General features: G+C 40.7%; 1 protein-coding gene across 1 annotated transcript in view; it reads left to right on the plus strand.

Moving 5' to 3' along the window:
* The window catches only part of CACNA2D3 (calcium voltage-gated channel auxiliary subunit alpha2delta 3), an 859990-nt gene that overhangs the window by 257502 nt on the left and 589977 nt on the right, over nucleotides 1–12511 (plus strand). The window lies entirely within an intron of this gene.

The following is a 12511-nucleotide window of genomic DNA, read 5'->3' on the forward strand; positions in this document are numbered from 1 at the left end:
TGCATGTGTATGTATGCATAGTGTGTGTGTGTGTGTGTGTGTGTGTGTGTGTGTGTGTATGTATGGTTGCTATAAGGATTACAGTGAGCATCCTTAAGTGTACAGTGTATCTAGACTTAATTTAGTGTATGAAGTACCACTTCACCTGGAAAAAGAACTTTTCACCAGTGTAATTCTACTTAACTACCATTCTTTATGGTATTATCATGTATTGTACTTCTATGTGTTATAAATACCATAATAAATGTTATTTTTATTTTGTTTTATTTTTGGTTTAATCAGCTATTTCCAAAAAAAAAAATTAAATAAGAAGAAAGATAGCAATATATTTACCCACACATTTTCCATTTCTGGCACTCTTCATTCCTTCCAATGGATTTGAGTTTCCATCTGTTATCATCTTCAGGCTGAAGAACCTCTTTTAGCTTTTTTTAATTAAAAAAAAATTTCTTTTTTTGCATTGCAGGTCTGGGAGCCACAACTTCTCTCAGCTTTTGTTCATCTAAAAATATCTTTATTTCACCTTCAGTTTTGAAGGGTAATTTTGCTGGTTATAGAATTTTTATTTACGTTTTTTTTAGCACTTTGAAGATATAATCCCATTTTATTCTGATCTTTAATGTTTTAATGATATGTCAGCCACCATTTTTATCTTTATTTTTTATCTTTTTTATCTATTTTTACCTTTATTCCTCTATACAGTAAGTCATTTTTCTTTGCTACTTTCATGACTTTTCTCCTTATCTTTGATTTTCAGTGTACTGTATAGTATGATAAATTAATGATGTTTCTAGATGTGATTTTCTTTGTATTTATTCTCCTTGGAGTTTCCTGAGACTGTTGAATATTGTCACCATGTTTGAAAAATTTTTAACAATGTTTTCTTCAAAATTTTACTTACCCCATTCTCTTTACATTTCCTCCTAGCACTTAAGTCACATCTATGTTGGATTGCTTAATATTGTCCACAGGTCATGATAGCTCTTTTTATCATTTGTTTCCAACCCATGTTCTATTAATTAGTCTCCAGGTTCACTAACCCTTTCTTCTGTATTCTCTAATCTGCTGTCAGACTCTTTCATTGATTTTATATGTTGTATGTTTAGTTCAAGAATTATCTTTTTTTTTTTAATTTTTAAGTTTATTTTGAGAGAGAAAGAGAGAGCATACAAGTGGAGGATGAACAGAGAGAGAGGGAGAGAGAGAGAGTCCCAAGCAGCTCCACACTGTCAGTGCTAACATCAAGAGTTGGATGCTTAACCAACTGAGCCACCCAGGTGCTCCAGTTTGAGGATTTTCACGAAATCTTTTTTATAATTTCTCTTTCCTGCTGAAATTCCTAATCTATGCACTGATTATAGTCATGTTGTTGTTTTATTTAAGTCCTTAAACATACCTAAGAGCTGTTTTAAATTTCTTCTTTGGTAATTCCAGCACCTGAGTCATTTCTGTTGACTCGTTTTTTCTTTTGAAGTGAGGGTTTTTTCCCCCCTTATTCATGTGTCTGGTGATTTTTCATTGTATGCTGGACATCATAATTATATCTTTGATTTTTATGAATTTTCTCATCATAACTTAATTCGATCCATGTGGTAGGTGTTCTAAAAATAGCAAATTTATTGAATTTGATTAAATTAGTAGGAAACACTTATTGAAGAGATAAAGAGACAAAATTATATATCATATAGCAGGAAAGCCTCCAGTGATTTGATATTCTGTATTCTAACATCACCTAAACAGTGAGTACAAAGACTTCTTTGTTCCAAAAGTACCACAAAAGATCATTTTCTAGCTGAAAGAATAAGTGCATTTTTGTTGATAAAATTAAACTGTAAATTTTGTTTCTCAAAACCTTATCATTTTTATAGCTTAATTATCTTAGTACAATTATGTGTTCTAAATCCAAATAAAGGTGTTAATAAATTTAAAGACAAAAAAATGCAACTAAATAGCAAAAATAATTGGTTTTGTTTGACCATTCATCTTACTTTATAGATCAGAGGGGGAATATTGCATTGTTTGCTCCTTTCAAAGTTATTTTTTATTTGCATGTACATTTCCATATTAGTGACCTTCTTTTTTCTTTGCTACTTATGTGTTTAGAAACTCTGGGTCTTTAATTTAATTTCATTAACAATCTAGTAAAATGCCTGTGTGTTTTCCTCATTGTCCTAGTTTTCCTTGTCACAACATTCTTTTTTTCTATCATGACCATCTATATCTCAAATTGTAGGTAATAATGGTTATAGAAATGTGAATTATTGCTTTTGAGAGCACTTTCTTTCATACCGAAGTCATTGGTTCTTTTGTGATTCTTTTAACTTTTGGATTTTCTCAACTGGCATTTCTCAAAGCTGGGAATATTTACTTAAGATAAATATTTGTTTAAGACACATTTGTTTTAAATAATATATTTTAAACACATGAAACACCACCAGTTTAAACTTTATTGACCATTCCAATTTACAAGTACTTTTAAAATTTAGTTAATTATTTTCACATGCACAATCTGATTGTGGTGTTTCAGACATCAGCCAGTTTGGCTAAAGGGGACATTTTGGGACACTAGGGCCACCTTGGTATATCCACATTAATGTTAGGTAGACACTTGGTGGTTCTGTTAATCATAATATTCAGAGTCCCACAGAACATTTACAGAAACCATAGTGTCTTTCATTAAGATAGCTAACTGCAGAGGTCATTAGCAGAACCCAGAAATTATTTTGGATCTTTCTCCAGAAAATTCTTTGGCAGCAGTGGCAGTGTCCGTAGGTTGCTGATTTTTCACCAAGGATCTTTGTGGTCTAGGCATTTGGCAACTGCTATCGATTTTTTAAAGTAAAACTTGAACTTGGTGGCAATCCAGAAAGTAGGCAACTCAACAGAAATTTTCTAATCTCACTTAAGCCTGTTGATTAAGCACCTAATATATACACAGGTGAATTAATTCTCACCTTTTATACTTTCAGGTTAGTTTGTGATGTGGTTTTCATAATGCATACAACATGGATGGATTTCCCTTCTGTATATGTTTCTAACTATATCAGTAAGGTTATGTTTAATGGTTTCTATTAAATCCTTATATCTTATTAAGAGATTTTTTTTTTCATTTCATAAGTTTCTGGGTCAGAATTTACCAGAATTTATCAAAGGATATGGTAATCCAAATTCTTCAAATTGAAATTTCTTACATGACTGACAACTTTAGGACATTTCTCCTTGCTGGTTAATAAACATGAATAGAATATATTAACTATGATAAGAATAATAGACACAAGTATGTATTAAGTGCAGGCACTGGCTTAAGTGCTTAACAGGCATTATTTCATTTATTTTCCTTTCCATGATTCTGTGAGATAGATACTGTTATGATCTCTGTTTAATATATGGAGAACCAAGATTGAGAGATGACGTGATGTGTCCATGGTTTTACAACAGTGAGTGAGTGAGCCAGAATTCCTACCCAAGTCTGATGGCCCTAAAGACCAGTAAGTTATGTGGGGTTATGGAGCCACAGGTTTTAATATTGACCTTAATTTTCACTGGACAACATCTTGTAAGGCAACAAATTTAAGATGAAAGTTATCATGGGTTATTGAAAAGGTCTGTCAAATTCTTCAAAAAGAAATACTTTAGAGTGGTAAATTCTGACCCAGAAACTTATGAAATGAAAAAAAAATCTCTTAATAAGATATAAGGATTTAATAAAAATGATCAAACATAACTTTACTGATATTGTTAGAAACATATACATAAGGGAAATCCTTCCTCACCTGGAAATTAGATCTATCCTCTGCACAGTAACCGCTGTGACCTTTTAAGATGTAAATAGGGTCAATACATATTTGCTTATTACGCCTACACTGTTCTCATACTTAGAATACAAAATGAGCTCTCCATGTACCTACAGAGTACTACACACTCTACTCGAGATGTGCATTAACAGGCACCTCCAACTGTGTCTTTGTGCCTTCTCTGCCCCTTACTCATTTTCTTCTTTTCCTGGAGCACACCAGTAGGGTTTGCTTGTTTGTTTTCTGTTTCCTCCAGAAAAACATGAGCTCCATGAGGGCAGGCACCTGACTTGTGGTTGATGTCCACAAGTACTGATTAGAATTAATGGAAATTTCTAATGGTAATATAATTACTAAAATCCACAGCTGACTGGTGATCACTAGGCTTGTGCATTCTTAGTAATTCTTGAAGCTGTCATCTGTTTATTTTCATTGGAAAGAAATTTGATCCTTTCTTCAAATAAATACTAATGGCTTGACCAGAAGTGATTTAATTATTGCTGTAATATTCAAAGATGTTTTCATATATTAATGGCAGCCATTTATTGAAAGAGTTGGCTTTTGATATCACTTGTAATAAATTCATGAATTTGCTAATTTTCCTCATGCAAATAATAGTTTTCTGCCATTCAATATGTAGTTACAAATATATGAATATGCTAATTAAGTATAAACTAGACAATTAATTATATTTATTGAATATTGTATTAAACGAATACTTACCAAGTTATTTTATTAAACAGGTATGTACTTGTAGAAAAACATGTTTAAACTTGGAAAGGAGAAAATTTAGAAGGGAAACATGCTCTTAAAATTGGGTTTCCTCTTTGAAAAGGAAATCATCTGAATCTTTGTGTCTACTAGAAAGTGAACTTCTAACATTATCATCTCCTTGGAATACCTGTAATAGCTGTAACAGTTAGCCAGCCCCTCATGAAAAATCCTAGATCTCGTTGCACTTGTCCATAGCAAAATAAAATAGCAACGAAATAAATAAGTAAAATTGAAAACAAAACAACCTTTCTCATGTTGGGGTAGTCATTAATGGTGGGAAAAAATATTCTTCCTTTAAGTATTTCATTAGGTAGCCAGCAGCCTGGAAGTTTTGCTCATCAGCTGTGTGACCTTGGGAAAGTCATGTGTCCTGCCAGACCTCATGTTACTTCGTGTTACTGGGGACAGGGGTGTTGCTGGCTTGATTTTCCTTCCTGATCTAGAACTACCTAGGTCAATAAGATTGTGACATTTCACATGAGAAGGATAGCAATCATTTGTCCTTAGGTTGCATGCTCATTCTTTTAGGGAATCCAGCAACTTCTAAGCATAACCATTGTTGTAAGGGAAACATCTCTGAGAATAAAATTCTTTTTCTTGTTTTCCCTCCTTCTAAATAGATACAAACTTTGTACTTTAAACTTGAAAAAGGGAGAAATTTCAAGAAAAGATAGCTTGATTGGATTATTTCCAGATGCCCCCATAAATAATTTAATTATGTTAGATTTAAAGAGGTTCTTATGAGTAATATCCTTTGTGTGTGTGTGTGTGTGTGTGTGTGTGTGTGTATGTAGGAGCACATGTGTGCAAGTGTATGTGTGTATGCATGTATGTATGCATGTGCGATTGCATGTATGTATGTATGTGTGGTATGCGTGTGCATTTATGTGTGTATTTGTATATATGTTTGTATACTGGGTATGCATGTGTGTATGTATATGTGCACATGTGCATGTATGCATGTGTATGTGTGTGTGGAGGGGTGTGATTTTAGGAACCTAACTGTGGAACCGAAATGACTTGCTTCACTCCACCTTAGTTTTCTGTAGAGTTAAAGAAATTCAGAACCAAATCAAACCTTTGCTCTGACATATTTGGAAGTGATTATGTTGTGCATATGAATGTGTTCATAATTTATACTTCTTCCTAAAAGGTTTCAGGTGGCTGAGAACATACAACCACCACGAAGAAAACTTTTTTCTAGGTTTTAGAAGCTTTTGTCATCATTCTACATCATGAGATTGGCTGACATGTAGTGGTAGTTCTGATTCAAGGAAGCAAGAATGGAGAGGAGGAGATGGATTTACATTTTCATAGTAATATTCTCTGAAACTCAGGTCAAGAGCACAATGAGCCACAACCTACTTTCATCTGGTCAAAATGCTTTTTTGATTATGAGGAAATAAAAGAAGATTCATATTATCTGACAATTAAGAATCTGGATGAGCTGTCCAGAGAATGTCTTCTAAAGGCTGAAAGACACTGGTTTGAGTCTTGGCCTTTTTTCTTTACTAGTGATGAGACCAAGGGCAAATTCCTTAGCCTGTTGGACTCTTAGTTTCTTCTTCTGCATAATTCGGTTGGTGATACTCTCCTTAAGGGCATCAAACTTCCATAGGGGTTTAGACCACACGAGGTATTTAGCACACTGTCTAGTACAGAAGATGATCCCAGTTTGGGGTAACCGTTAGCATCATTGTGATTATTATTTTGGCCAATACTCTTGAAATGCAGAGAAATTTATCCCACTTGTAATTGCATATGTGGTCTCTGCCTCCTTTGAGGACCGTGAGCTCTGTGAGGCAGATACCACATCTGTTTTCCGGCATTATGATTGGGCTAAGGCACACAGCTGGCACTCAGTAAATACCTGAAGAGTGACTGACTGGGGGAGAAAAATGAAGGATCATCTCAAGAGTTAGATACCCATTAGGAAGGAGGTTAAAAGCATCACTTGGCAAAGAGAAAAAATGCAGTGCTGCTGGAATTGGTAGTAACTTTGCAGCAGGAAGGCTGCCCAGGCTTAGAATCTGAGCCGTTTCCAGCCTCTTTGGGAGGCTGGTGAATCACAGGATTGGGTGTTTTGTGTCCACCCAGGGGCTGAACTCAGATCACCTTTGGCCATACCTGTGCCCTCCTGGGTACGCATGGCGGATAGTCAGAAGCAGGGAGAGCAAAAGACGTGGAACAATATCCCTTTGTAATCATCAGTCGGTTTTGGAGCACGAGGCTAACTAATTGTGCAGTTTGGTTTCATTGTTGTCTAAACAAGTTTCCTTACATGTCAGATGAGAAACAAACAGGAGACTGCTGCTAGGACATATTTTATATTCCTGTTCTAGTTTCATTAATAGCTCTAAAGGAAATCTCTCTTGTAACTACCTTGAGTATTCTGTCTTCATTATTAAATACCAGCCATTTTTTATATCCTACACCTCTTTTTGACTCTCTGTGCCAAATTTTTCTGTGACCTTCTAAATAAAAAATGACATTGAACTATAGAGCAGGTGGTTTTCTGGGAGCATGCCTTTCTCATTTAAATTTCCAGAAGCACCACCATGCTCTTAGAAATGTCTTTAGCAGGGACAGATGTCTGGAATCTATGGCTTTATTTATTTCACTTCAGAGACAACATTAACTATCAGGTTAATAAACTCAGCAAAATTCTCTTTAGTTGGGAGCCACCTAAATGGACTTTGTGCGTCTCTTATGTCATAACCTCAACTGCAGGTTTTAACCTTGAATCTCAATCACACCCCCTGCCAGGTCCACATCCTGCCTCAGGATATCATTCCAGAGGAGTCACAGGATCTTGACTCAGAGTAAGAGGTGTGCCTTAAACTTTAGCCTGTCGGGTGAGGTAACGTTTGGGGGAGGTTGGTGTTATTATTGCTTCCACTTCATGAATGATAGAACTGACGGTTAGAAAAGTTAAATAAATTACCCGGTTACATGGGACGATGTGGTGGACCTAGGGTCGGAAATTAACTGGTTTTGATTCCATGAACAGAGTATTAACACTTTCTAGAAAGCATCCTTTGTTTATGGATATTTATTTCCCTGGTCTTTCTTAGAGCTGGTGTTGAGTGATTGGAAGTTGTAATGACTTTGGAAAGCAGACTATCAAAGGCATAGGTTGAATTCAGTTGAGTCAGGTAGGTGTTGTTTTTATTTCCTTGCTCCACTGGGCTATGTACAACATCTTCTGCAGTGTTTGATGCTATTGTTGCTATTGTTCCTACATTTTCTGAGGTCACCCTTTACAATCCACGGGATGCTCTCCCCAGGGGGTACGGAGCTCTGCTCTCAGATGAAGCCAGAGGCACCTCTGGAGAGATGTTGCTGCAGTGAGCTTGTTGATGGTGTGTGGGGACATCTGTAATCTACAGCATTTCTGTACCAAGGGCCCTGAGTATTTACTCACTCACTGATTCATTCATTCATTCATTCATTCTTTTCTTGGATCCACCTGCCAAGGAAAAGATTTCAGAATATTTCCTCTGAGCTTTGTGAGAGCAGGCAGGAAGCCGGCAGCAATTGGAGGTGCCTGATGCAGTCTGTCAGACACGCTGTGCTCTCTTTGTTTCTTTCCCTTGCCTTTTTTCCTCTCATCTTTAAGTCTAATAGACTAAAGATGGGGAAAAGGCGGAGCAGGTGACTCCTGCTCCTGAGCAAGGAAGTCCTTCGGCGTCCCTTGGGAGTGTCTGCTGCTAGGATTCAGGTTACTGATGTACGTTCTTCCAACATGGCAGCATCCAGCTCTAATTTGAAAAGTTCACCTGGACTCCATGAGGGGAGAGCTGTTGTTGTCGTATTTGCTTTTCTGAGAGAGGGAACCATTTTCTGCTGTATGGTTATCATGTTGAGGGTTGAGAACCCAGGCACGTTGGCGATAAGGATTTAATGAATACATATGAGAAGAGGAGATTCAGGCCACTGAGCAGCACATTGCCCTAGGCCACTTCCCATTTCAGGCTGGTGAGATATTTAGGGGAGTAAATTTCAGATGATCATGGAAGGAAAAATATTCAAGGGGCATTGGGGTGAGAGATACATTCTCATCTGCGTTTTCAACAGCAGGTAGGTGGTGCATGTCACTGACAACCTTGTGCATCACCTCTCAGTTTTGTCCGTTGTCTTTGTTTTTATAATTCACTTATAGCTTTAAAAAATATCATTAGGCCTGCCCTTGTGTTCATTATTCCACATGGCAGAGAAGATGTGCTTTTAATTTATTCTTTGCTTCTAATTGTAGTGTGTGCATGTCAGGGTTCACTGGCTAGAGAGAGAATGAGCCCTGCTTTTGTCAAGCAGATAATTGAACCTGGTAACGATTACTGTCAGAAATCCCCTGGGGTTGCGTTCATCCCTGTCCATTGTCCCTCATGGTGGTTTCCAGCATCTCGTGTGCTGGGACCCTGAGGACTTTCCCACGGGAAATAGCAAATCGGAGTCTGTGTGCTGCAGACCCCGAGTGCACTAACGTCGGTACCTTTTTTTTTCTGGGTTTGTACCGGTCTCTCGTGCTAGGGACTTCTGAAGAGAACGTTTTTCAGTTTTGAAATGTTTAAAGAAATGTTTGCAGTACAGGCAACAAAGGACTAGTATCAAGGATAGAGACAGAGCTCCTCATACCGATAACAAAGATATAATAAAAACTCTGTCATAATAAAAACTCCTTCATATCAATTCATTGTAAAGAAGGAGCAGAAAAATGGGCAAAAGACGTGAACAGTCACTTGACAGGAGTGGAATCACATGGACCAAAAAAAGGTGCTCAGTTTCACTGATAAGCAAAAGCAAATTAAAGCAGTGAAATACCATTTTGACTGATCAGTTGGCAAAGTAATGGAGATGAGGATGATGATGATGGTGGTGGTGATGGTGATGATATCAGAGTGGGTAAGGCCAGGAACAGCGGGGCTGTGCTGGTACAGCCACCCGACAGGTCGGGTTTGCGGAAGTTTATAAAACTGAAAACGCACAGACCCTACGAGCCATCGACCCCACATCTTGTGTCTGCTTATAGAAACACTGCCGTGTCTACTTGTGCGGGAAAGGCTGAGACAGTGGCATATCCGTGCAATGGGATTCTAAGGGGTAGCTAAAAGGAATGAAGCAGATATATACAGGTAATTGCAAGGATGGTGTCCAGAACATAGGTTAACTTTAAAAATCAAAGACAGGGTTAAGAGCTATGTGTACAATATGATATAATTTAGGTTAAAAAGAAAACGATCATACAGATAGTGAGTGTTAATATATGTCTGTTATTATAGAGGAAAGGTCTGTTGGTTGCACCTGGGGAGGGGCCTGGTATTAGCACTGGAGTCAAAGGGGATGTGATTGTTATCTGGGATGCTTCTTATTTTATTACAAAAAAAAAAAAATTGGGATAATCAAAGTTGAATTGTAAAGTTTTCTTTCAAGAGAGAAAGAAGAGATGGGTTGGTGGGCAAAGACCCATTAGTTGTGCTGCGTGCCTTGCAGTAGCTCCCATTGAAACCACTCCTTTTCATTCTCTTTATAAGGCCTCAGGATCCCACCGCCCTGGAGGGTTCTGGCAAAGATCAAACGGGATCTGTGTGCATCTTGCCCTCCCCTGCATCCTGGGCCCTGAGCATGGTGCCTGGCACAAGGCTGGCCCTGAATCATTATGTATCGGGTTGGCAGCGAATGTGAAGATCTGCCGTGGAGGGCTTTGTTGACCACGGCTGCAGGCATGTAACCGGTGATAGATTATTGTCATCTGCCTTGCTGTCAGAGGTGTCCTGGCTTTTGATTCTGGAGAGCCCACTCTGTATGTAGGTCTGGGTTTACCTAAGCATTTGCTTTCCTGAGCAGGGTGTCTCTTAGTCTGTGTAATAGAGGGGCCTCCTGCCCCTTTGTTTGAGGGCTCTCTGTGACCTGCCAGGGAGTGTTACAGCCAGAGCTGAATTCTTGGGCACATAGGGCCCCAAGCTTGGTTTAATGCTCTGCTGTTGCTATATTGCAATTATTTTTTAGAATTAATTTGTTTATTTGTTTTTGAGCCCACAGCACATTCTTTCTGTTAATTGTACATTTGGGCCTGACTTAGTGTGTATAAATTATACATCAACCTACATAAAAGACAAAAGGAAATAGGATATGGTGACTTAAATAGAAATATACTGAAAATATTAAATTATGTACTTTGGCAAAATGTTACAATTTTCATTCTTCTTCCATTTCATTGAGAAATAATTTACATACTTGACTGTATAAGTCTGAGGCATATAGCATGATGGTTTGACCTACGTGTATTGTAAAATGGTTAGCACAATAGATTCAGCTAACATCCATCTGATTTTTTGTCATCCTTACATTGGTATCTGCAATCTGCTTGTTTGGGTAATGGGCCTCCTCTTCCAGGTTTGCCTTGGCAGACTCAGTTCTTCAGCAGTCAGCCCAATGGAGGTTTCTGGGTGTGACTGCTGGGAATGTGTTTGGGCAGGTGGGACCTGCTATTATCTCTTTTCAGGAAAGGCAACTGCGAGAGCTCTGAGGACAGGGGTGGGGGTGTGCCTGGGTGACAACAGCTGGGTGGCATTGTTGGCCCGGTCCCCCACCCGAGTGACTCTGTAGGAAGGGCGCTGTGCTGGCCTGGATTCTCTGGTCAGGCTTCCGAGACGGGTGGGCCTGGGCGCTATGTTCAATGTTAGGGGGGGCTATGAATTAGCTTCCCTGCCCTGGCAGGGTCTCAGGCCACGGCCCAGGGCTTGTACAGCTCGTTGTTTGGGGGCCCGAGTCAGGCCCGAGTGCGCACCGATTTCCCTGGTTAGGGGAGGCCACCGGTTTTGCTCTGCAGACGGGGGAAGCCGTGGCCTATGCTCTGTGTTCAGAGTGCCACTGTCTGTAGGGCCGCTGAATGGGCTCTGCAGCAACCCCTGTGCTCTGTTAGGTTCCCGGGTCAGACAGGCCGAAGGCTCATTTCAGGGAAGGTCACGGCCACAGAGTAGACTCCCTGCCTGCCAGAGGCCGGGGGAGGAGCAGCTCTTAACCCAGCAAAGGGCTTGTTGTCCTAGCTCGGGTCAGCTCGCAGCCCAGTTCCCTGGCTGAACGGGGCCACGGGCCTTGCTCCGTCTGCTCTTCCCTCAGCTTGAGTGCCCCTGGGCCACACAGCTTCCAGGCGTGGTGCCAGCCCTCTAGTCAGGAGGGGCCTCCACGGTGGGCGCGGCTATGTCTCAGCCCCCTTGCCCGGGTGGCAGGTGGGGCACCATCCAGCCTCCTCTCAATTTCCCAACAGGCTCTCAAGATAGGAGGGGCCAGGAGCTCAACCTCAGCCTTGGCTATGCATCAGCCTTCTTGCCTGTGCACAGCGCGGAAGCCCGCATGCCCAGTGCTGGCTGTGCCCTGGGGGCGAGGGGGATCAGCTCTGCCATCCTGCCTCTTGCACATGGCTGCCAGGAGTTGTGGCCAGCCCTTCTGGTCACATGGGACCAGAGCAGCTGGGGCTGTGACTCAGCACCTTGCATGAGTGGGGGCAAACTGGTCTCTGGACCACCCCAGAGCCCACCCCACCAAGATCTCCGGTCAGAGTCCGCCCCTGACTCGGTTGTGCAGAGGAGGAGAGCCGCCGGCTGGGGTCGCCGCTTGGGCACTGCGGGCGGGAACTCGGTCCACACGTGCTGGTTGTTGCCAGCCCCTCCCCTTCTTCATCACAGTCTGATCCCCAGCGTCTGGGCCCCGAAGATTTCCCTGCAGTCCCCGTAGTGTGAGATCAGGGCAGGGGCTCCCCCAAAGTGACCCACGATGCTGGGGAAGGTTGGTTGTCACCCCTGGGCTTTCCTTTCCAACCGGTAGGAACCGGAGGCTCTGGGGGATCTTCCTTGGGGTGGTCCTGCACTGGCCCGGGGGAGGGGAACGGGGTGCACGTGGAACTGCTCCTCTTACCCCCTAACGCTGTCTGTCTTGGTCTCTGT

Source organism: Panthera leo, chromosome A2 (assembly GCF_018350215.1).
Source record: "Panthera leo isolate Ple1 chromosome A2, P.leo_Ple1_pat1.1, whole genome shotgun sequence".
NCBI lineage: Eukaryota > Metazoa > Chordata > Mammalia > Carnivora > Felidae > Panthera > Panthera leo.